This window comes from Sus scrofa, chromosome 1 (genome assembly GCF_054392235.1).
Source record: "Sus scrofa isolate SSC_HxYL_T2T_F1_AM1 chromosome 1, Sscrofa_HxYL_maternal_Yorkshire_Landrace_v2.0, whole genome shotgun sequence".
Classification (NCBI taxonomy): domain Eukaryota; kingdom Metazoa; phylum Chordata; class Mammalia; order Artiodactyla; family Suidae; genus Sus; species Sus scrofa.
The window spans coordinates 172,051,596-172,077,766 of NC_139383.1; the positions used below are offsets into that span (position 1 = coordinate 172,051,596).

The window sequence follows — 26,171 nt, forward strand, 5'->3', positions numbered from 1 at the left end:
TAGAAGATGAGTATTTATTGCTCTTAAACTATTTCCTCTCTCCAACATTTCTTCTCCCCCTACCCCCCAGTCTTACCACTATAAATGTGTCATGGGTTTTGGTTAAATCAACATTCATATGCACAGATGAGCCATGTAATATACTTTTTGTACAGCTTTTTATTTTCCTTGGAGATAATAATGGCCTCATTTTTTCATTTGCTTTTCTTTGTATCATTAATCTGTCTCCAAACTCTCTGCCAGCAGAATAAATCTCCTTTCAGTAATTTCAAACACATCTCCCAATTTCCTCTTTTTTTTTGTTTTTGAGACATCCCTTCTGGAGCCCTTCATCCTGTTACTCCAATCCACATTGGATGCTCTTGAGGATGGTTTTAGAGTTGTTATTCTAGGATCTCCCTCTGCCATTATCCTTGGTTCATCCCATTTCCTAGAACCCAGTCATTCTCTTTCTTGATTTACTCTCGTATTTTGATGAATGAAATTCGCACTCCAACATCTTCCTAAGAAATAAATGGGAGGTAAATATGATGGGATCCTGCATATATGAAATGTATTTATCCTATCTTCATACTTGATTGATATTTTAACAGGATATAAAATTCTTAGTTGGCAATCACTATTTTTTTATAATTTTGAAAGGAATGTCCTTATTTTCTGTTAGCTGAGTTGTTTTGTGAAACCTGATGTAAATTTTATTATTTTATGAGATGTTATGTGTGTATTTTTTCTGCTCTCTAAACAGTCTTTGGAGCATGCTTATTTTTGTACCCAGGATTCTAAAATTCGCAGTGACCTCCTTGCTGTGTGTGTTTGTTCATTTACAAATTCACTGACCAAATCACTCAGGGGTTTCATTCAATCTGTAAACTCATGTCCTTTGGGTCCAGGGAATTTCCTTGAATTAGTTCTTTGTATTTTCCTCTTCTGCATTTCTTTCTATTCTCTATGGATCTTTTATGATTACAATGTCAGACCTCCAGGATTGATCTAAACTTTTCATCTTCTCTCTTGTATTTTCCACTTCTTCATCTTCACTTCCTTTTTTTCTGGTAGATTTTCTCAGCGTCTATTCTAATACTTTTATTGAATTTTAATTTTTGTTAAATAGTTTTAATTTACAAAAAAACCATTTACTTCTTATTTCAAAAGTATTTTTTCTATAGCTTCCTGTTTTTGTTCAAGAACACATCTTCACTTTTGTCTTTGTGCACTTTAAATTTTTTTTCTCTTTCCTTCATTTTTCCTTCCTCTGAGTTCCTTTATTTGCTGATTTGTTCCCTGTCTTTTCGTATTAGATACTTTCCTTACATAACTAGTGCCCCCCAACCTGTTCTTTCATAATTAGCAAGGCCCCTGGAGGATGACTGGAAACTCTGTGTGATGGGAAGGACTTTTCAGCCTACAATTAACCTTTTCTTTTTTATCCTACAAGTGATAGCTTCCCTGTGTATCTGTTTAGACATCTGAAATATTGTGAATGGAGAGGGAGAATCAATAATAATATCCCTTTATTCCCCTCCTCACTTGAAGTGAATCGAGGCATACAAATGGTGAACAGAATATGAGCTTTATTTCAGATAATGCTGATTGGAGAATGTGGCTTTTTTTTTTTTTTTTTTTTTTTTTTTTGCTGCCCAGAGCATATGGAGCTCCCAGGCCAAGGGTCAGATTTGAGCCTAAGTTGAGACCTAAGCTGCAGCTGCAGCAATGCTGGATCTTTAACCACTATGCCATGCCAGGGATCAAACCTTCATCCCAGCACTCCCAAGATGCCACCAATCTCGTTGCACCACAGCAGGAGCTCCTGGAGAATTCGGCTTTAGATCTAGTCCTTGATTAGAGCAATTCACACCTATGCTAACACAGATAGGAGATTTCAGGTCTCTGAACAGGCAAAGCATCTTACCACACAGAGGAGGGTAAACCTTATCATACTTTCTTGGAAGAATGTCTGAAACGTCTGTACACTGATGCTCCACCTGTTTCCAGTGAGCCCTTATTTGGCTCAAAAACTCTTTCGTGGTGAACTAATCTCTACCTTAACCTCTTTAGAATACTAGGTCCAGCTGTGCCTCTGAAGTTTAGGGCAAGCTGCAGCTCCTCACACCAAGGCTAAAATATTGGCTTCCTGCCCTTTTCAGAATAGAAGCATCCATCTCTACATTTTATTTCAATATAAAAGGTCAACCTTGTGCTTGTGCCTCAGTATCCTCAGTTAAAATACCAAGACATTGGGGTTTGGGAGTTCAATAAGCATCACCACCCAAATTTGGAACCAAATGAGAAATAAGACCTAGGAGACAAATAAAGATCCAAACATCAATATATTACTGATTAAGGTAATTGGAGAAGAGTTCCTGTCATGGTTCAGCAGTTACAAACTTGACTAGTATCCATGAGGACATGGGTTTGATCCCTGGCCTTGCTCAGTGGGTTAAGGATCCAGGGTTGCCCAGCACTGTGGTGTAGGTTGCAGATTTGACTCCGATCCCATGTTGCTGTTGCTGTGGCTGTGGTGTAGGCCGGCAGCTTTAGCTCTGATTCAACCCTAGCCTGGGAACTTCCATATGTTGCAGTTGTGGCCATAAAAATAAAAAATAGTAAAAATAAATGTCTGTTGAGTGAATACGTATGTAAATAAATAAAAGAAAGTGTAATTGATAAAAAAATTTTCCATGGCAATATAGTCTCTATTCATTTGGGAATAACAAAAAAAGAAACAAAAAAAACTAATACTGAGAAAATGTGGCACTTAGCTTTTTCTAAATTTGTGTGGATCCCGGTCCTGCACCTGAAGAAAAGTTGTGTCCAACTATCCAGGAAGTCACCAAGAATCTATTTCTGGATGTTTATATATTTTTTTTATTTATTTTTTTCTTTTCTAGGGCTGCACCTACAGCATATGGAGGTTCCCAGGCTAGGGGTCCAATCAGAGCTGTAGCCGCCAGCCTACACCACTGCCACAGCAATGCAGGATCTGAGCCACCTCTGTGAACTACATCACAGCTCACAGCAATGCCGGATCCTTAACCCACTGAGCGAGGCCAGGGATCAAACCCACAAACTCATGGTTCCTAGTTGGATTCATTAACCACTGAGCCACGACAGGAACTCCTATTTCTGGATGTTTAAAGAGAAATAATTTCCCAAAGATTATTGACCATTAATACACTTTATGGTTGGGGGGATTTTTATTTTCATTTTTCATTTCCTGTTTCTTATCTTATGTTCTCGAACTGAGGCCACTCCTTGGCCAGAAAAGCATGTTTTAGCACGATCTGCCTCCCTCCATTTATCAAAAGTTTATCTTGACCCTTTTCAGTTAATCAAAACCAGGAGGTAAAATTTCCGAAAACGACAGAGCTGTGTTTTTCATATCAGGAGTAGTGACTCTGTGTGTGTGTGTTCACATGTCTGATCAGAGATAGTATTGGTATTAAGATACAAAGAAAAGCATGGACTTTGGACAGCAGTGAGAGAGTGAAGGACTTTTAAAGGAATGCCAATGTAGATATCAATTTATACTCCTGAAAATATAATATGATGCAGAATAATTATGCCAGGATCCTTGATAACAATAACAAAGTTGATCAACTTCAACCCCAAACAATTGTTTTACTATTGAACTTGTTTTGTTTTTCACTAAATACAAGGTGGTGAATTTAAGGTTTCCATTTGTGGTTTCCAAAAAGAAAGCAATTTGGCAGTGAAAAATTTCCACGAAGGGCAAATAAATCATGCTATGACACAAACCTGGTTTCCTTCTTGTCAATAGAGATTATTGTATGTCAGCTAGGTGCCTGATTTGTGTGTGTGTGTGTCTTTTTTTTTTTTTTTTTTGGCATTTCTTGGGCCGCTTCCATGGCATATGGAGGTTCCCAGGCCAGGGGTTGAACTGGAGCTGTAGCCGCTGACCTACGCCAGAACCACAGCAACGTGGGATCCGAGCCTCGTCTGCAGCCTACACCACAGCTCACGGTAACGCCGGATCCTTAACCCACTGAGCAAGGCCAGGGATCAAACCTGCCCTCATGGTTCCTAGTCAGATTCGTTAACCACTGCGCCACTATGGGAACTCTGGTGCCTGATTTATCTGTAGGAGAAATTTCGTGATCAGCAGCTGTGACCACGGTAACCACTGAAAAACACTGTTATCTCCTTTTTGGCTTGGACAATTTGGGGAACCAATGGTAATTTTTCTATGGGAAAATGGAGTACCACTTTCCTCCTGGAAAATGTTTTATGGGTAGGTGGCAAAGAGGGAAAATGACAACAGCTAACTTTGAACTGAATGTGTATTTTCTTCCAGGTACCCTTACAAGTACTTTACATTTCATTTATTTATTATAACTCTTTAATAGAAGAAAAAAAAACTGAGTTTGGAAGGATTAAATATATTTCGCAAGATCTTACAGCTGGTAATCAGTAGGTGTGGGGTTCAAACTTTGGTTTGTTTGGATTTAAAGACTAAGGACCTAACCACTTCTCCACATGGCCTTACCACCCTACCTAGGAACTGCCATCTATGTATAACTTTCTTTCTCTCACTCCATGTAGAGTTAGGCAGCAAATCCTATCAGCCACCCCAATTGGTCTTAAAACTTCCTGCTCATTCCTAGTGCCAATACACCTCCTTCTGCCATGTTGAGGTCATCATTTCACTTTCCGACATGATCTGCCTCCCTCTGCAATCTCCCCTCTCAACCCATTTTGTACATCACATCCAGACCTATCTCCCTTCATCACCATGTTTAACATCCACTCTACCAATAGAGAGTAAGCATCCATTTGGGGCTTAGATAGGTTCTGCACAGACCCATCCTTAAGGGATCTATTCAAGTTCAGAGGGTCACTTCGCTATATTGACACAACCATAGGCCCCATTGCCTACTCCAGCAATTCTTTTTTTTATAATGATTTTTATTTTTTCATTATAGCTGATTCACAGTGTTCTGTCAATTTTCTTCTGCACAGCAAGGTGACCCAGTCACACATACATGTATACATTTTTTCCCCTCATATTATGATGCTCCATCACAAGTGACTAGACATAGTTCCCAGTGCTATAGAGCAGGATCCCATTGCTTATCCATTCCAAAGGCTATAGTTTGCATTTATTAACCCCAAATTTCCAGTCCTTCCTCCTCCTTCCCCCTCCCTCTTGGCAACCACAAGTCTGTTCTCCCCATGTACATGATTTTCTTTTCTGTGGAAAGGTTTATTTGTGCCATATATTAGATTCCAGATATAAGTGATATCATATGGTATTTGTCTTTCTCTGACTTACTTCACTTAGTAGGAGAGTCTCTAGTTCCATCTATGTTGCTGCAAATAGCATTATTGTATTCTTTTTTATGGATGAATAGTATTCCATTGTGTATATATACCATATATTCTAATCCATTCATCTGTCGATGGACATTTAGGGTGTTTTCATGTCTTGGCTATTGTGAATAGTGGTGCAATGAACATGCAGGTGCATGTGTATTTTTCAAGGAAAGTTTTGTCCAGATATATGCCCAAGAGTGGGATTGCTGGGTCATATGGTAGTTCTATGTACAGTTTTCTGAGGTACCTCCATACCATTTTCCATAGTGGTTGTACCAATTTACATTTCCACCAACAGTGCAGGAGGGTTCCCTTTTTTCCACACCTCTCCAGCATTCATTATTTGTGGACTTATTAATAATGGCCATTCTGACTGGTGTGAGTCGGTACCTCATTGTTGTTTTGATATGCATTTTTCTCATAATCAGTGATGTTGAGCATTTTTTCATGTGCTTGTTGGCCATCTGTATATCTTCTTTGGAGAAATACCTATTCAGGTCTTTTGCCCATTTTTCAGTTGGGTCATTGGCTTTTTCGCTGTTGAGTGGTGTAAGTTGTTCGCATATTTTATTTTATTTTTTTATTATTATTTTTTTGTCTTTTGTCTTTTGTTGTTGTTGTTGTTGTTGCTATTTCTTGGGCCGCTCCCGCGGCATATGGAGGTTCCCAGGCTAGGGGTTGAATCGGAGCTGTAGCCACCGGCCTACGCCAGAGCCACAGCAACGCGGGATCTGAGCCCGCGTCTGCAACCTACACCACAGCTCAGGGCAATGCCGGATCGTTAACCCACTGAGCAAGGCCAGGGACTGAACCCGCAACCTCATGGTTCCTAGTCGGATTTGTTAACCACTGCGCCACGACGGGAACTCCTGTTCGCATATTTTAGAGATTAAGCCCTTATAAGTTGCATCATTTGAAACTATTTTCTCCAATTCTGTAAGTTTTTTTTTTTTAATTTTATTTTTATAGTTTCCTTTGCTGTTCAAAAGCTTGTCAGTTTAATTAGGTTCCATTGGTTTATTTTTGCTTTTATTTCTGTTGTTTTGGGAGACTGACCTGAGAAAACCTTTATAAGGTTGATATTAGAGAATGTTTTGCCTATGTTCTCTTCCAGGAGTTTGATGGTGTCTTGTCTTACATTTAAGTCTTTCAGTCATTTTGAGTTTATTTTTGCACATGGCGTGAGAGTGTGTTCCAGTTTCATTGATTTACATGCGGCTGTCCAGTTTTCCCAGCACCACTTACTGCAAAGACTGACTTTTTTTGCATTTTATATTCTTGCCCTCTCTGTTGAAGATTAACTGGCCATAGGTGTCTGGGCTTATTTCTGGGTTCTCTATTCTGTTCCATTGATCTGTCTATTTTGGGACCAGTACCACACTGTCTTGATTACTGTGGCTTTGTAATATTGCCTGAAGTCTGGGAGACTTATGCCTCCTGCTTGGTTTTTGTTCCTCAGAATTGCTTTGGCAATTCTGGGTCTTTTGTAGTTCCATATAAATTTTTGGATTGTTTGTTCTAGTTCTGTGAGAAATGTCATGGGTAATTTGACAGGGATTGCACTGAATCTGTAGATTGCTTTGGGTAGTATGGCCGTTTTTACAATATTAATTTTTCTAACCCAGGAGCATGAAATATCTTTCCATTTCTTTGCATCCTCTTTAATTTCCTTGATTAATGTTTTATAGTTCTCGGCATATAAGTCTTTCACTTTCTTGGTCAGGTTTATTCCCAGGTATTTGATTTTTTTGGACTGCAATTTTAAAAGGTATTATATTTTTGTATTCCCTTTCTAATATTTCATTGTTAGTATACAGAAATGGGACTGCTCTCTGAATGTTAATCTTAAATCCTGCTACTTTGCTGAATTTGTTGATCAGTTCAAGTAGTTTTGGGGTTGAGTCCTTGGGGTTTTCTGTATATGGTATCATGTCATCTGCATACAGTGACAATTTTACCTCTTTTCTTCCAGTTTGGATACTTTTTATTTCTTTTGTTTGTCTGATTGCTGTGTCTAGGACTTCCAATACTATGTTTAATAAAAGTGGTGAGAGTGGGCATCCTTGTCTTGAGGAACAGCTTATTTTCTTTGTCCAGGATCCAACCATCACCCACAGCTTTCAGATTAAAAAATAATAAATAAAATAAAATGAAAAACAAGTATGCCTGCTTTCAATTTGAGTCACATCGGTTTAAACAGTCTGATTTACAATCAAGAAATAAAAATTTTATAAAGGTAACGGGGAGCTCTATTTAGTAATCACATGTGCATGCAAAATGGAAATATGAATTGCACTTTCGTTCTGTGTTGTGGTCAGTTAAAGAGTGAGAGGAAGGAGGCAGAAAGAGAAGTGTTCACAAAGAGATGAAATAGGAACTAAATGAGATTCCAACTGAGGCAAAATATTCACAGAAAGATGGGACCATGGAAGTTGGACCCATGGATTAAGAGGCAAATTGGCACAGACACAGCTACTCCTCTCTACACCTGATTGTTAAAAATATGCCTGTGAGAAAGGGGCTGCCTTCCCTGGAAGTGTAGACCCTTGCTTGGCAGATTGAACTGCGGGCCGACCTGACTTCTAACACATTTTCCTCTCTTAGAACAAAATGATGAGAGGCAAGAGCTTCAAATAAGCAAAAGCTAATCCAATTCGCAATCAAATGAACATGCTTTGGGTTCAGAGCCAACTAATAGTTTGAGCCGACTTTTGCAGTGCCCTTCATTTAAGCAGCTGGAATGTTTTATAAGTACCATCCATTCAATCTTTTGAAATGAGGGCTTTGCTTCTCTTGTTGGGAAATATGCATCTCGTCATAAAAATGGAACACAATGTCCTAGGTTCTGTTATTGTCTAGAGGAGCCTTTATTGCACTAGATGCCAGGAATATAATAAAGGGGGATAAAAGCTGATTACAGTGAATTTATTTTAGGCACGAGAGACTGGGAGACATTAATAGAGAGAGATGGATAGATTAGGAATATAAGAACTATAGGCTCCACTCCCAGGGTGCCAATATATGGAACAAACTCTCAGAAGGAAATCAATCACTACTACTTTTTTTTTCTTCTCATGTCCGGGAATTCATGAAGATAGAACAAGCCAAGAGCAAAGGACCAACTTCAGAAGAAGTGTAATAGAGAGTCAAGGTTTTCAGAAACCAAAAGATCAGTTATAAAGGAACTGGGACTAGTCTAGATATGAAACAGCATTCCAGGGCTTTTTCTCAAACTTAAGCTTCTTTTGCTTTAACTTTTGAAAAAAAGTAAAGATTGAAGCCTGTCTTGTACTACACACCTGATACTGTAAAAATACCCCAGACTGATTTGACATTTTAATGGAAAAAATAAAACCACATAAGAACCAAAGAAAAACACAGCAAAGGTAATAAACAAAGAAAGAAAAACAAACAAAAAATTAAAAAAAGAATATAGATGAATATTTATATAATCTTGAGGTACAAATGGCTGTTTGAAGACTAACAGCAAAATTTACAAAGGAAATGAGAGCTACATTTGACTTAACCCCAAGTTAAAAAAAAGTTTTTTATCCATGATTCAAGAATCATAAACAAAGGCAAATCAAAAGAATGTGTGCAAAATTCTCATGTTTCCTTTGGTTGCATATAATCCACTCAAGCTGGCTCGTGACCAAAGAAAGAACAGGGGTGATTCACAGACTCAGAGACAGGAGCATCCTCGGACAGGAGCATCCTCAGGAAAGCTGGACCCAGGGCAAGAAAGCATTGGGAATGAGGGAATGAAGTGACACTCGCAGAGCTGTCCTGGGACCACAGAGTCTCCTGTCACTCATTTTCCAGCCTACCCTGGTGCTTCCGTCTTTTTTTTTTTTTTTTTTTTCTCAAGATGTCTTTCCCACCTTCTTTCTCACCTAACAGCTCTTGAGTTTATAAGTCTTCATTTCTTTTTTCTTTTATTCTTTTTAGGGCCACATCTGCGGCATGGGGAATTTCCCAGGCTAGGGGTCAAATTGGAGCTGCAGCTGCCAACCTACACCACAGCTCACCGCAACACCAAATCCTTAACTCATTGAGTGAGGCCAGGGATTGAACCAGCATCCCCATGGATTCTAGTGGGTTCTTAACCCATCTCCCTGGGTTCTTAACCAGTTGAGCCACTACGGGAACTCCTGTAAGTCTTCATTTCTGCCCACATCCGGAAGCTGACTTTTCATTCTGATTCCTAGTCCCTATGACAGAGAATCTTAGTGGCTCAATGTTTCTACCTGTCAGTTCCTAATCCAGACGGTTGTGGCCAGGGGCCCATGGACACATGGAACACACACGGCTGAGGGTCCCCGGGGGCACCTGTGGGGCTGTTAGAGAACAAGGATCACCATGGGCTGAGCAGATACCAGAAAGTTTGACTATTATAACCATAACCGGATGGCGATACTATTTTCTCTGTACCTTTTACAAATTAACTTTTTAAAAATCAATAGAGGGAGTTCCTGACATGCCTCAGCTGTTAAAGAACCCAACTACTAGCCTTGAGGACATGGGTTTGATCCCTGGCCTCGTTCACTGGGTTAAGGATCCAGCATTGCTGTGAGCTGTGGTGTAGGTCGCAGACACGCTCGGATCCTGTGTTGCTGTGGCTGTGGTGTTGGCTGCCAGCTATAGCTCCAATTGGACCCCCAGCCTGGGAACCTCCATATGCCACAGGTAAGGCCCTAAAAAAACAAAAGAAAAAAAAGTCAACGGAGAAATTAAGCAGAATATTAAATGCAAAAAGCCAATAATCTTATAGAAATGCTGTATCTTGCTTAAAGCAAAACAATGACAGTTAGAATTTAAAAATTCTATTATCTTATTTTTATTTTTTGGCCATGCCGGCAATTTGCGGAAGTTCCCAGGCCAGGGATCAAACCCACGCCACTGCAGTGACAACCCGCTGTACCACAACAGAACTCCCCCAAATTCTATTTTTGTATAAAGTTGATGAGCATTTAAATATAATAAACTCATAGCTATAATAAAAGAGCTATTATAACTATCCATGGTTATACTAATAATTACATTATAATAAAATTATACTTAGAATAGAATAAAATATTATAACAGCAAGGATCTGCTGAAGGTGCGAAGAATGGGACATATGCATGCACAGTATATGTGTGTGTATATGTATATATATATATATATATATATAGCCTTTATTATATTGTTTCATTCCTTCCTTCTAAATCTAAATTGTTGATAGTCTCTATCATGAAAGGATGTTTTACTTTGTTAAATGCTTTCTCCAAATCTACTGAGATAATCACATGATTTCATTCTGTTAATATAGTGTATCACATTTATTGATTTACCTAATTGATTTAAACCATCCTTGTATCTCATGGATAAATTCCACTTGATCATGTTGTTTGATCCTTTTAATGTGCTATTGAATTCGATCTTTTGGTATTTTGCTGAAGATTTTTGTGTATCTGTTTATGAGGCCTGTAATTTTCTTTTCTTATAGTGTCCTTGTCTGGCTTTGGTATCCAGGTGATGTTGGTCTAGTAAATGAAGTCTGAAAATGTTGAATTTCCTTCCATATTTCGGAAGAGTGTGAAAAGAATTGGCATTAATTCTTCATTAAATGTTTGGTAGGATTCAGCAGTGAAGCCATCTGGTCCTGGATTTTTAATAGTTGGGAGGTTTTTATTTGGCTGTGCCCTTCATATGTGGAAGTTCTCAGGCCAGAGATCAAAGCTAAGCCACGAGAGCACTCAGTTGGGAGACTCTTGATTACGGATTCAATTCCCTTACTCATTATTGGCCTGTTCAGATTTTCTATTTCTCAACCCAGTCTTAGTAGGTTGTATGTTTCTGGGAATTAGTTCATTTCTTCCACGTTATCCAATTTTTTGTCACATAATTATTCATAGTAGTCTCTTACAGTCCTTTGTTTTTCTGTATCAGTTATGACATCTCTTCTTTCATTTTATAATTCTCTGTGTTTTCTTTAAACTGGTATTTGGATCTAGAAGTTTGATCAGATTTAGTTTCAATTTTTTTTTGTTTTCTAACAAGATGCCTTCATGGATGATGTCTGTTCTTCCATCAGGAGGTGCACAGACTCCTTTTTTTTTTTTTTTTTTTTTGTCTTTTTGCCTTTTCTAGGGCTGCACCCACAGCATATGGAGGTTCCCAAGCTAGGGGTCAAATCAGAGCTGTAGCAACTGGCCTTTGCCACAGCCACAGCAATGCAGGATCCGAACCATGTCTGAGACCTACCCCACAGCTCACAGCAATGCTGAATCCTTAACCCACGGAGTAAGGCCAGGGATCAAACCTGAGTCTTCATGGATGCTAGTCAGATTTGTTTCCGCTGAGCCACAACAGGAACTCCAGACTCCTTTTGTTATATTTATAGCTATTGATGTTCAAAGCCTAGATCTACGATGGTGATATTCCAGTCTTATCATTCTGTATTTCTCTATTAGCTATAATACTTCTAAGAAGAGAAACTTTTCCATATCTAGTATTTGGTTACCCAGGGGTAGAGTGCTTATAGGAAATTCATGATAAGTGCTTGATTTTTCCTCTTTAACTACAGATATTTAAGTAAATGAGTTATTTTGGATAAGATTTTGATAGGCTAAGATGAACATCCCAAGCAAAAACTTTGAGGGTAGATGTATTAGTTTGCTAGGGCTGTATATTGGTCTGGGGTCCCCAGAGAAATGGAACCAATAGGAGATATATAGATATAGATACATAAAAAGTTTTACTGTAAGGAATTGGCTCTTGTGAGTATGGAGCCTAATAATTCTTAAGAGGTACAGCTGACCAGCTGGAGACCCAGGAGAGCTGGTGATGTAGCATCTATCTGTGTCTAAAGGCCTCAGGACTAAGAGAACCAATAGTGTAAGTTCTAGTTTGAGTTTGAGAATGAAGGCAGGAGAAGACAGACGTCCCAACTTGAAGACAGTCAGGCAGAGAGAGCTGATTCTAAGTTTTCAGCATTTATTATTCTATTCAAGCCCCCAACAGAATAGATGAGGCCACTCATTTGGGGGAGAGCAATCTGCTCCCCTTGGGCCACTGATTTAAATGTTAATCTCAGAGTTCCCTTGGGGTCTAGTGGTTAGGACTCAGTGCTTTCACTGCTGCGGCTCAGGTTCAATCCCTGGTCTGGGAACTAAGATCCCACATCAAGCCCATGCATGATGCGGACCAAAAATAATAATAATATCATTGAGAAACAGTCTACCTAAGACATTCAAAAAGAAATATTTAACCAACTATCTGGGCATCCATGGGCCAATCAAGTTGACACATACAGTTAGCTCTCAGACTGACATAACAAAGTACCACACGCTAGGGGGCTTAAGCAACAGAAATTTATTTCCCACAATTCTGGAGGCCAGAGGATAGACCAAAGTTTCAGCACAATTGGTTTCTTCTAAGAGCTCCCTCCTTGGATTGTGGATGGCCATGGCTGACTTTCCCTGGTGTCTTCACAGTGTTTATGTCTTAATTTTCATTCTTTTCTTTTTTTCTTTCTTTCTTTTTTTTTTTTTAGGGCTGCAACCAAGGCATATGGAAGTTCCTAGGCTAGGGGTCGAATTGGAGTTGTAGCTCCTGGCCTAGCCCATAGCCATAGCAATGCGGGATCTGAGCTGAGTCTATGACCTACACTACAGTTCATGGCAACACGTCAGATCCCTGACCCACTGATCAAGGCCAGGGATTGAACCCACATCCTCATGGACACTAGTTGGATTCGTTTCCGCTGCACCACAACAAGAACTCCTTAACTTCCTCTTCTTATGTAAGGACATCATATTGGACTAGGGCCTACCCTAAAGATCTTATTTAATGTTAATTACCTCTTTAAAGTTCCTATCTCCAAATACAATCATATTCTGAGGTACCAGGGTTTTAGGACTCAACATATGAATTTTGAAGAGACATAGTTTAGCCTATAACAATAGGAAAACCCAACATAGAGAGGCAAATCTAGCTAAATCCAAGAAACCCTGAGTCTTTGTGGGAAATTTATTTAGGGGATAGAAATCAGAATTGTGAGAGATATGTTAGCTTGCTTTTGTATTTAGAAGAAAACAACAATTCTTGATATTAATAATTTACACTTTAACATTTTTAGTTCATTAAATTCTGTGTCTCAGTTTCTTCATATGAGAAATGGGGGTAATAATAACAGTGCCTCCTTCATGGGATTGTTATAAGAATTAAATGAGGAGTTCCCGTCGTGGTGCAGTGGTTAACGAATCTCATAGGAACCATGAGGTTGCAGGTTCGATCCCTGCCCTTGCTCAGTGGGTTAAGGATCTGGCATTGCCATGAGCTGTGGTGTAGGTCGATGACGCAGCTTGGATCCTGCGTTGCTGTGGCTCTTGCATAGGCTGGCAGCTACAGCTCTGATTCGACCCCTAGCCTGGGAACCTCCATATGCTGCGGGAGCGGCCCAAGAAATGGCAAAAAGACAAAAAAAAAAAAGAATTAAATGAGTTCATATAGCTTCCTGGGATGTAGTAAGTCCTATATAACTGTCTATTAAATAAATAGGTTAGAGCGTCGCGTAATCCTTTACAGATAAGGTGAGTTGGGTGGGGTGGATGTTGTTCTCATTTCATAGTTGGAAAAGGTGAGACTAGGTGAGGTTGTGACTAGTTCAAGTTCACAGAGACAGAGAGTGGCCATGACTCTTAGTTCAGTGCTTTTTCCACTTAGTAGCTGGCAACTTTTCATCCCTATGAAAATTAAAATTAATGAGCCACGTATATATTAAAGCCACTTCTGTGTAAAAGCAAGCGCATAGAGCCAGAGTGAAAGTCATGTGTCAAGGGCTATTTCCAGTACTGTGTAGCCCAGGGATGCTTTGGCCCTGCCAGTGGTCATCCAACATGTATGATCATATAGCAGTGATCATAGTGTCCTTTTGCCCCTTTAGGGTTTTTTTTCATTGAATTGACCATTTGGACTCAGCCTAGATCAGCAACAAACATTTCTCAACAAACATTTCTCAGCCTAGATCAGCAACAAACATTTCTAGTCAAATCCAGAATGAAAGAAATCATTAAAATAAATTTGACTGCAATGATTTTTACATCTCTCTCAAAACCTTTTGAGTAATTTTCTATTCAGCATAAAGTCACCAGTACTAAGGGCTGGAGGTGGTGAGGAGCTGGCTTCTCCCTGCTGAATTGAGCACACGATCTGCCTCAGATTCTTCTTTTAAGGTTTGTGGAAAACTTGCTGACCCTCTTCCACTCAATTTCTCTCTCATAGGAATAAATGCCAGCAAAGCTGAGCTCTGGAAATTCCAAGCTTGGTCTTCTGGAGTAACCAGAACAGCCCAAGGCAAGATCATCTATTGTCAGACTCAAGTAAACTCTAGAACCAGATCCACTCTTTCTGATATACACAAGGCACCATGCTGTGCCTTGTAACTGCTCTGAATCCTTTAAAAGCCAAGGAAGGAAGGAATCTTTGGAAATCAAACAGTAAACAAAGCTTTGAATTGGATAGTTCTGAAGATTTCCAGCTCTTCTAGAGCAAACTCGGCTGAAAATTGGCTTCCATGGGACTTTTGCTAGGACTGTCTTATTAGATAACACAGAGTTGCTCTGTAGAAATAGCATTACAGGAGTTCCAGTCGTGGCGCAGTGGTTAACGAATCCGACTAGGAACCATAAGGTTGCGGGTTCGGTCCCTGCCCTTGCTCAGTGGGTTAACGATCTGGCGTTGCCGTGAGCTGTGGTGTAGGTTGCAGATTCAGCTCAGATCCCGTGTTGCTGTTGCTCTGGTGTAGGCCGGTGGCTACAGCTCCGATTAGACCCCTAGCCTGGGAATCTCCATATGCCACGGGAGCGGCCCAAGAAATAGCAAAAAGACAAAAAAAAAAAAAAAAAAAAAAAGAAATAGCATTACATGGGAGTTCCCCAGTGGCCTAGCAGTTAAGTATTCGGCATTGTCACCGAGGTGGCATCGGTTCAGTCCCTCACCTGGGAACTTCCAAATGTCATGGGCTTGACCAAAAAAAAAGAGGAAATAATATTATATTTCAAGTCGATTTTGCAGGAAAGACACAATCTCACGGCAAACTTTTCAGGATCTGCGGTGTGCAGTCAGCTGCTCGCAAGAGAGTGCTGATGTGGTGATCGGAGCAGGGCAAGGGCATCTGCTGGCCCACCAACCAGTCCTTTTCTGGTGAGAACACAAGTTTCTGACCTCCTCATATTATCTGATCTTTCTACCTAGGATCCCCCTTCACCCCAGAGTCTGTAAAATTGTTAGGGGACCATTGACCAAAACTGCCCACCTTGTCCAGGCACAATAATAGCTGCTCACATGAGCCGACTCACGGCAGGAGGCCCTGATGAGGAACACGGTGCTGCCCTGAAGACTAACCAGGAGGATTAGGGAGAGGAGACAACCAACCACCAGGATCTTTGGCACTGGAATGCATCTTGGCTGGGAGGTGTGCAGGCCACCAGGAAGGACGTTGGGTCAGACCAAGCACAGGCCAGGAAAGATGAGTGGTCAGAGACAACCCGGAAACTAACTCCATTCCAATAAAACCAGAGACTGTGAGGCACATGGCAGAGCAGTTCTCCTGGATTCCCTCACCCTGTTGTTTTCCAGCTGGGCACTCCTTCCTAATAAAGCCTCTTGCATTGTCAGTCCATGTGTCTCCTCTGACAATTCATTTCTGAGTGTTAGACAAGAGCCCATTCTTGGACCCTGGAAAGGGTCCTCCTTCTGCAACAAAATGGTAAGAACTTTTACACTTTCTGAAGACCCATGCTGTGCCATCTCAAAGAAAAGAGTGTAGGTCCATTTTACTTTTTATTTTTTTTGCTTTTTAGGGCCACACCTGAGGCATATGGAGGTTCACAAGGCTATGGGTCCAATCGGAGCTAACAGCTGCTGGCCTCCACCACAGCCACAGCAATGCCAGATCCTTAAACTACTGAGCAAGACCAGAGATTGAACCCCAAACCTCATGGTTCCTAGTCGGATTCATTTCCACTGTGCCATGACAGGAACTCCTGTAGGTCTATTTTAAAGGGTGGATAAAAAGATAGGCCAATTGTTTTTCATCTTTGCTATGGTCAGAATAAGATGCAATGACTTAAGTTTGAAGGACAAGCTGTCTCCGTTATAGAGGAGAAAGAGCGGTCCTTTATCAGACCAGGAACCATCTCCCCCCCACCCCCCACCCCAGTATGCTATCTTCCCGTATTTATTTACTTATTTTTGTCTTTTAGGGCTGTACCTGAGGCGTATGGAGGTTCCCAGGCTAGGGGTCCATTCAGAGCTGCAGCTGCCGGCCCACACCACAGCCACAGCAACACCAGATCTGAGCCTTGTCTGCAACCTACACCACAGCTCACGGCAACACCAGATCCTTAACCCACTGAGCAAGGCCAGGGATTGAACCTGCATCCTTGTGTGTGCTAGTCAGATTCATTACAGCTGAGCCACGACAGGAACTCCTATCTTCCCCCTTTTTAATGGAAACCTCTTGTGTTTCAGTTTCAGCCTATTTGGTCCTTTGCAGTGATGAAAACACACAGGGCTTTCACTCTTCATTGTGGCTTCAGATATACTGAGAAAAAGTCCTTCCCCACAACTCTTCCCCTCTCTTCTTTATAAAAAGGATATTTTCTGATAACACATGCCTCTAGTAGAAAACTTGCAAAGATATGTATGTATCTTCATCTATATATACATATAATATGTACATATACATATTAAAGACATACACACTCATATGTAAGCTCCCCCCCTCCCATTTCTCCTGTCAGTAGGGTTTGCTAGGCACCAGCCAGATTGAGGACCCCAAGGGCAGGTGCAGGAGTGGTTCTGAGGCCACAAGGAATCATCAGAATCTGGTACACATATACCACCTCCCCCAACACACACCCATACCTTTTAAGTAATATCAGTTTACTGCAAATAGAACTGGCTTCCCCTATGCACTGTGCCCTGAAAATATCCCACAAAGGCCTTAGACTCAGGCTGGTCACAGGTATGGTTAGTGTAGGCAGACAACTGCATGATGCTTTAAGAAATCTGAAGGAGGTCTTTCTGCCCTTAAATCATTCCTCCATAGTTCTTGAATTTCTTTTATATGACCTGATATTGTAACAAAGGAGACCAAACCCTTTAATTTAACCAGAAAGTGGCCTTCAAGAGCTTAGAGAATATTTGGAAATATATGCAACAGTTTCTATTGTAACAGTGGTCTTCTTATTGCCTCTATATCTTAATTTTTTTTTAATGGCCACACCCAAGGCACATGAAGTTTCTGGGCCAGGGATTGAATCTGAGCCACAGCTACAAACTACGTCACAGCAATGGCAATACCAGATCTTTAGTCAGACCAAGGATCCAACTCCACAGCCACCCAAGCTGCTGCAGATTCTTAACCCATTGCACCATGGCAGGAACTCCTAAAATTTATCTTTAAATTTATTTCAAGGCAGGAGAAAAAAATACCACATTGCCCATTTTCTCTATATCAGTTTCCTAATCATTTCCACCTGTAGGATCTGTCTATCTATTCATGAGCAGGTTCTGCCCCAAAGGTTATTTTTGTAAACCATAAATTTGTCCCGAGCTTATCAAGGTATGAATATGTACTCATGATTACTAAAGCATGGAGGAATCTTCATCTGAATTCAATATTGCCAGAATAAGAAAGGGCTACATGTTAAAGACCTTTATAAAACAATAGTTGTAGAAGGTATTTCATCAATGCATTTTACTGCAAAATTTAGTCCAGCCTTGACATGTGTTTGTTTGTTTGTTTCTTTCTTTCTTTCTTTTTTTTTTCTTCTTTTTGGCCACACTGCAGCATGCAAAAGTTCCTGGGCCAGGGATCAATCCTGTGTCACAGCAGTGACCCAAGCCGCTGCAGTGACAGTGCTGGTTCCTTTGCATATGTCATGAGAACTCCCTGACGCATGTGTTCTTGTGCACAATAAACATACCTAATAGAGTCTTCCTAAAATTTACTTTGAATTTCTGGATCCAAAACTACATCTTTAGCACAAAGAGAAGAGCTCATTCCAGGAAAATAATATTCTAAGTACATGCATACAATGCATTAAGATGATGCACTGGACATTGGCTTTGGAATCTGAATTTTAGGGATATTGTTATTTACTTAACACTGTTTAGAAAGCTATTCTAGAGTTTGTGGTGAAATCAATTTTCTTCTCATTTAAGTCCTTTCAAATAAAAAAATCTATTTTTAATTACATATTTTTTCTTCCAGTTTTATTGTGATATATTTGACATACAGCACTATAGAAGGAATAAACCTACCTAAAAAGACAAAAGACCTGTACTCTGAAAACTGTAAGACGCTGATGAAAGAAATCAACGATGACACAAACAGATGGAAAGACATACCATGCTCTTGGATTGGAAGAGCCAATATTATCAAAATGACTACACTAACCAAGGCAATATGCAGATTCAATGCAATCCCTATCAAATTACCAAGGACATTTTTTCACAGAACTCGAACAAAATATTTTAAAGTTTGTTTGGAAGCACAAAAGACCCAGACTAGCCAAAGACATCCTGAAAAAGAAAAATGGAGCTGGAGCAATCAGGCTTCCTGACTTCAGACGATACTATAAAGCTGCAGTCATTACAACTATATGGTACTGGCACAAAGACAGAAATATAGACCAGTGGAACAGGATAGAAAGCCCAGAATTAAACCCACACACCTACAGTCAACTAATCTATGACAAAGGAGGCGGGAATATACAATGGAGAAAAGACAGACCATTCAGTAAGTGGTGCTGGGAAAACTGGACAGCCACATGTAAAAGAATGAAATTAGAACAATTCCTAACACCATACACAAAAATAAACTCAAAATGGATTAAAGACCTAGATATAAAGCTAGATACAATCTCTTTTTCTATTAGTTTGTTTTCGAAGTATAATTGGCCTACGACACTAGGTACATGACATGGTGATTCAATATTTCTGTACATTACAAAAGGATCACTATGATAACTAGTTACCATTTGTCACTATACAAAGATATTACAGCATTATTGACTATATTTCACATGCAGTACATTTCATGCCTATGACTCAATTACTTAGTAACTGGAAGGGGAATTCACAAAAGAGGAATTAATTTAAAATTCTGTAAGCCTAGTACAGTAATCCCCTCCCTAAATTGAGAAGATGTTCTGTATCAAAGTACCATTCTTTATGTTTTCGGAGGTAGAGAAAAAAACGAATATAAAACCACATCAAACCAGACACGTTGCCGTATGTGTGGGCATTTTGGAAACAAAGCAAGTTGGGAGCTGAAGTTGGTTCCGTGACTCGCTCCTCTATCTTAAAGTCAACCACACTAATAGATCTTTCCTCATTTATTGAACATTTTCTGAGTGCCTGCCAGTATATTCGACCAGAACACTAAAGGAAAGTGAGACAAAGTCCCAGCCCACAGTATCATTTCTCGGCGGAAGAAGACAGAACAGGTATGAGAGTGGTAGAGGTACTCCTCGGAGGGACATATCAGCAAGGATGGCAGGCAGGTGGGAGGGGTCAATTCCACCGAGGAGGTGGGCGAACAGGTTCTAAGGAAGACAGAGAGGAGGAGTCAGGAAAATATACAGGAGAAAAATTTGGAACTAGTTCCTGCTACCAGCCTGACCTGTGGTCCAGAAGGTCATCGTGGATGCGTGAATATTCACATCCTCGGGGCATCCAGGAAAATGCCAGTGGAGACTCAATGAGGTAGTTTCTCCATCCTTCATCAGCGCACACAACAAGTGCAGCTGAGAAAGCGAGGCTCTAACAGAGCAGAGAAGGATCCCAGAGGCCAAGGCTGGGGGTGGGGCGGCAGGCAATGGGGTGAGTCATTAAGTCCACGTGTCCTGTGCGGCCCAGACCCTCAAGGCTTTTGCTTGCTGAGGTTGTGCAGAGTCCAGTGCCAGGTACTTGCATGAGAGGCTTAGTGACTTTCCATCCAAGAACTGTAAACACGCATTTATGAATGATCTCACACTTCTCCCTCCCGGGGGTTCAGCTGCCTTTTGAACCACAAGTGGGAACATCTGAGGACTGTTTGTTTTTAAAGATGCCATTGAAGGCGCTGAAATGCTATGTAGTTCCTGGATTTTCTGCCTGGTTCAGAAGATCCCCGGTAAAGATGTGATCCTCCTTTGCTCAGTTTTGTAACGTTTCTTAAACCTGGTGTTTTCATTTTGGTTAGAGGGACTTGAGGCAGATCCTTCAGGACCCTATTTTGGGCAGATTTATACATCACGTTAGTAGGCAGTCCTAGAATCTAACTGCCCCATGTCCTTCTTCCCAGGAGGAATTAGGTTGCGAGTTTCCAGAAGTCAGCTTTTAAAATGAACCTTTAAGACTGTAACCCACTTCTCTCCAGGGTCTGGTTGCTGTTCATACTCAGGAGAGGTGTGTGAATGGGGAAAAGGAGAGCTATACTTTGGCAGTAATGTTTACACTGTATGCTCCGCACCTAGCACGAAGCCTGCGTAGAGGAGGCACTCACTAAAAATGTGTGAAATGAACAAATTGTAATCATTACGAAAACATTCAAGTGGTAAATATTTGCATCTAATCTTTCTATTTTTCTATATATCGTTCATAATATTGTTTCTAATACTAAAGTGCTTTAAATATTTTGAGCAGGATGCTTAAATGCATTAAACATCATTTTGGAAAACAGTAAGAACAAAATTAAATGGCTAGGTGAGTTGGAGTTCCTGTTGTGGCCCAGCAGTGATGAACCTGACTAGTATCCATGAGGATGCAAGTTCCATCCCTAGCCTCAGTCAGTGGGTTAAGGATCGAGTGTTGCCTGAGCTGCAATGTCAGTCACAGTTGAGGCTCAGATCCCATGTTGTTGTGGCAGTAGTGTAGGCCAGCAGCTGCAGCTCCAATTGCACCCTAGCCTGAGAACTTCCATATGCTGTGGGTAGCAGCCCTAAAAAGATTCCCCCCACCAAAAAAAGCTAAGTGGGTTGAGCTTTCTGAGTTAAACATACCTATAGAACTTTTTTTTTTTTTTTTTCCTTTTTCTAGGGCCGTACCCAAGGCATATGAAGGTTCCCAGGCTAGGGGTCTAATCAGAACTATAGCCAGCGGCCTACCCCAGAGCCACAGCAACGGGAGATCCAAGCTGCATCTTTGATCTACACCACAGCTCACGGCAACCCCGGATCCTTAACCCACCGAGCGAGGCCAGAGATCGAACCCACAACCTCATGGTTCCTAGTCGGATTCGTTAACCACTGAGCCACGACAGGAACGCCCCTGTCCCCCTTTTTTTTAATGAAAAATCTACCAAGGAGGCTGCAGCAATCTGTGACCTCACCAATTAATTGCACACCAAGTACTTCAAAAACAAAAGATCCTCAAATCCCTTCCTCACATTAACAGAACAAACAACAGACTCTCTAGACTTTAAAAAAAGTTAATAAATTATGACACGGTAAAGGAAACAAAGTAGATATTCACTGTGCATGGGGCAAGTCCCCCTATGGCAAGAGTCACGGGTTGTGTTTCTAAGGCTCAAGGCCCAGAGGTGTCACCAGTTAATGCAGCCGCTGGTGCGTGCGTCTTAGGGAGGAAAGCTTTTCCTGGGATGTGCTCTTTGTCCTGGTAATGAGAGTCCTAGTGAACAAGAGGGGGTTCCATCCGTGTGGTACATGAAGAATAGCATCCCCATTGGGAAATTAAACAGCGCTAACATATATTCAAGGCATGTTCAGAACCTGGGATGGCGCATCTAACATCCAGTATAGTGCCAGTGATCATTGCAGAAATCATTGCAAGAGAAGGGAAGGGAGAGATGAAGGAAAGGATGCGGGGAGCGGCGGGGGGTGGCGGGGGGGGGGCGGGGGAGATGACGGTGAAGTGGATGGGAGAGGCCAGATCCAGACCAGTGCTCTCTGTGTGAATCCTGTGGTCGCTAATAGTGCTGGTCTGTCTGGGTTTTTCCTCCCCAGAAAAACCAAAGTTTGCTCAGTTCCTTCAAAACCATCAAAACTTCCTTGCCCTATCCTTATTTCCTCAGGTCCCAAACTTTTTCCAACACCCTGATGGATGACTCACCTAACCTGATAACGCAGTGAGAAGAGGTTTTAATGGCTGGTCTTAGTGGAATGTCATCCCCTTCAGATCACGTTTACATTTTAATCCAGACCTTAAATGCCTTAACCTGGAAGGATAAGAAATGGCTACAGTGAGAATCTCAGGTGAGGATAATGAGCTTCTATGGCCGTTTTTATCAGCTAATCACAGGGTGGCTGTCATCTATTAGGGTGAGAAGCCAACAAATATCTAAATCTTCCAGAGTGGAAAGTTGTGTATTCTTTTGAAGGTCCTCTAGGAACCCATGGCAGCTGACTTCTGGGTTTGATTTCCCAAGATCGGCAAATCCAAATATTTATCCAAAAGATCTTCCTTTAAAATTTGGAGTTCCCATTGTGGCTCAGTGGAATAAGAACATGACATAGGGTCCGTGAGGATTCGGGTTTGATCCCTGGCCTCTCTCAGTAGGTTAGGGATTGCTGTGCTGTGGCAGCATAGGTGGCAGATGCGGCTTGGATCTGGCATTGCTGTGGCTGTGGTGTAGGCTGGCAGCTGCAGTTCCTATTCGACCTCTAGCTCGGGAACTTCTATATGCCATAGCCTTAGCCAGTTTAAAAAAAAAAAAAAATTGAACTCATTTTCTTCTGTTTATAGCTCAGAGAAGTTGGAGAACAAGTGGGCAAAACCCTTCTCATTAAGCACCCCTTTATACACATGAAAATGGTAATTAAGTATCATCCTCTCATGGCCATATAACCTTAGTTTCTCTAGACTTCTCTTAATAAGAATCTGTTTTGCCCTGCTTTAGCACTATCATAAACTTTTTCTGGATTTACTCCACTTTCTTACCTAATTTGTAAAATGCAAGGCTTTGTGCTTATTTGCTGTGTCATTGGGAAAACCAACAGCCAATACAGCTCACTTCACCATCAGCAGAGCTGCTGTTTCCCCAGAGGCACTGTCATCATACCCCCTAAAACGTTTTAAATAAAATAAAACTAAATTACTGTCTCTTTTTTGAGCCTCCCCAAATCTTGCCAAAATCCTCTAGTATCAAAGACACAAAATCAGGAGAAGATGTCATGTTTAAATTGCCTTTATTTTGTTCACTGCACTTGACAGTCTATGTTGACTGTAAGAGATGCTCATAAAAATGCTTGATGCTGAAGAAAGGCTGTTTCAGCCCAAACCATCTTTCTCAATTGGTGTATTTCCCATGTTTCTCAACCTTCATATTTAGCCAACAGACAAAATATGAATTCTAAGCAAATGCAATTTAGTCCCACAGTGTATTTGGGGCTTAATTTTTTTTTTTTTTTTTTGTGGTCACATTTATTGAGTTAGCTTTTTGAAGCACCAAGATTGAATGTTGGGGACGATTTTCTTGGATCAAAGCCAGTGCTCTTAGGGATGTCAGATCCAGAGAAATTCAAGACCTTTATCTAGTTGAGCAAAGCTTTTTATCACCTCATCACGGTGGCTGTCATCTACTCAGATGAGAAGCAGCTAAAACCTCACAAGAGAGCAGTGCGTTCTTTGGAAGTTTCTCTAGAGGTACGGAAACCACAGAAACTACTCTGGGGATGGGGTGAAAAATTAACAGAAATATAACAATGCTGTGTCATCAAAATGAGGGTTTCTTTTTTAAGAGTTAGAAATAATTTGTAATTTGGGGCAAATGATCTTAATGTCAACATCATAGTAACCTTATTTGAAATGGGTGACCTACGTTAATTGAAGTTTAGGGATTGGGGGTGGGTTTGATAGGATGTATCAAGAGATGAATAAGTTAGGAAATTTGAATACAGCGGGAATGATTCTGGTTGGATGGAATCCAGTCTCATCTCCTAGTCTGCTTGGGGCCGGTGGAAAGAGCCTGAGTCCAGCCCTACACAGCATTCAAACATGTACGGTGCTGTTTATGGATTGTGATTTCCTGGGGGTCAGAATGAGTAGAGAAGGCGAGCTGATTGGGCCAGTTTGAGCAGCAGGTCCAGGATATCACAGGGGTCATGGATGGCCAGGTAATCTCATATCTCAGCCTCCCTCATGTCCACGAACTCTGTCATCAGGAGCCTGCGATTCTGCCAGCGGTCTGTTTTCTGAAAGAGCTTATCATGAGGAATAGAGGATCTTTTCTCTTTGGTTCAAGGGACACAAGAGAGGTAGAGGTCAATGGCTTGGGGAGACTGTCAGTGGCCCATAGTCTGTAGGAAAATCGACATCAATAGAATGAAAGGAAAGTTGTTGTAGATAAGGGGCTGAGAGCCTCAGCTCTGACTATATGGGAAAGCCTAAAATGAGGGTTTTTTAAGGATCGTGATTTTAGATCTGCAGCCTCCTTTCTGAGGCCCTTATTCCCTCTGAGGGGATGGTTTCAGTGGTTTCATTTCCACATATTTACACACAAGCTCACTCCCAAGGGTAGCAGTTTCCCCCACTATTTGACAGTATATAGAACTCCTAAGCATTACTCCTTCAACCTTTCGTATGTCATTGTTTTTACTGTAAAAATGAGATATTCTCATACATACCCACAGTTACCAACTTCAGGAAATTGAATAGTAATACCATAGTGTTTTCCAGTCTCTAGTCTGTATTCTAATAGTGTCCATTGTCCCAATAATGTCTTCTAGAGCGTGCAGCCTGGGATCACAGCTTGCATTGCATTATGATTTAGTCTCCTTTATTCTGGAACAGTTTCTCAACCTCTCTTTGTCATTTAGAATATTAACATTTTTTACAAATACAGGCTGTTTATTTTATTGCCATTGTTCACTTTGGTTATGTCAAGTGTTTCCTCAGATCTACTTTCAAGTAGGTTCTGAGGGCTCTTCCCTAAAAGCCAGAAAGCATGGACTCTTCCAGTGGCTTCCCATCTCAGAGTGAAATCTACATATTTTACCCAACCGTACAAGGCCCTGCTTCCTTGCGACTGGCCCCTGGTGCTCTCTCTGCCTCAGGCCCTTTGCACTTGCTGTTACCACTTCCTAGTATGCTCTTCTCCTGGATCTTTGCTTGTCTTGTTCCCTCACTTCATTCAGGTACATTTAGCCACAAACTAAGTGATAATCTCAGATTTCAACCCACAGGCATCTTTCATTGTTTGGAGCCCTCCCTTCCTGCCAGATTTCTGAAAGCCTTCCTGTCTGGGTTTCCTACCCCTAGAAAGTACATGTGTGTGTAACTTGCTCTTTGAAACTAACCTGGGGCCCCTTCGGTGCTGTGTTATAGATGGAGCTTGAATTCAGAGCACTATTAATTTGGGTGAGAGTGACATCTAGTGGACCACTGATGACAGTCTTTGAGCTATAATTTCTGGATTAGCCCCAAAGATCCAGGGAGGGGCACACCAACAACAAAACAGCAAAAAGCCTACCCTGGTTCCTAGACAGACTCCATTGTGAGATCTGGAGTATTCAGTGAGATTCCTGTTGACATTGATGCAGTCTTTTGATGGGTTAAAGATATCTGAAGATTTCGATTTCTATTATGTGTGTTTTAGAGGAAATATAGAGGACAGGTCTAAGATGAGACTTCGGTGTGTGAGACAGCTTAAACTGCTACTAATTCATTTTTTCAAGAGGTTTATTTATCATCCAAAAGGAATGTGCATGAAATAAATGTATGCTGTCACCAAGTGGTGGTAATGATTCAAAAGTAAAGACTTGGTTCATTAGATGCATTGGCTAATGAAGAAATTACGCATTTTTCTACTTATACTTTAAAATATAAATATACTAATATCAACAATA

At 40.9% G+C, this 26,171-nt stretch overlaps 1 long non-coding RNA gene across 2 annotated transcripts in view; it reads right to left on the bottom strand.

Annotated features, from left to right (window-relative positions):
• Nucleotides 1-20,145, bottom strand: part of LOC146406846 (uncharacterized) — a 63,379-nt gene extending 43,234 nt beyond the window's left edge. The window contains exon 1 of one of the 2 annotated variants that reach the window (XR_014816477.1): nucleotides 20,009-20,136. This is a non-coding gene — a long non-coding RNA (uncharacterized LOC146406846). Of the gene's footprint in view, nucleotides 1-20,008 lie in introns of both variants that reach the window. The other variant, XR_014816478.1, reaches the window with a different exon arrangement.
• Nucleotides 20,146-26,171: the final 6,026 nt, after the last annotated feature.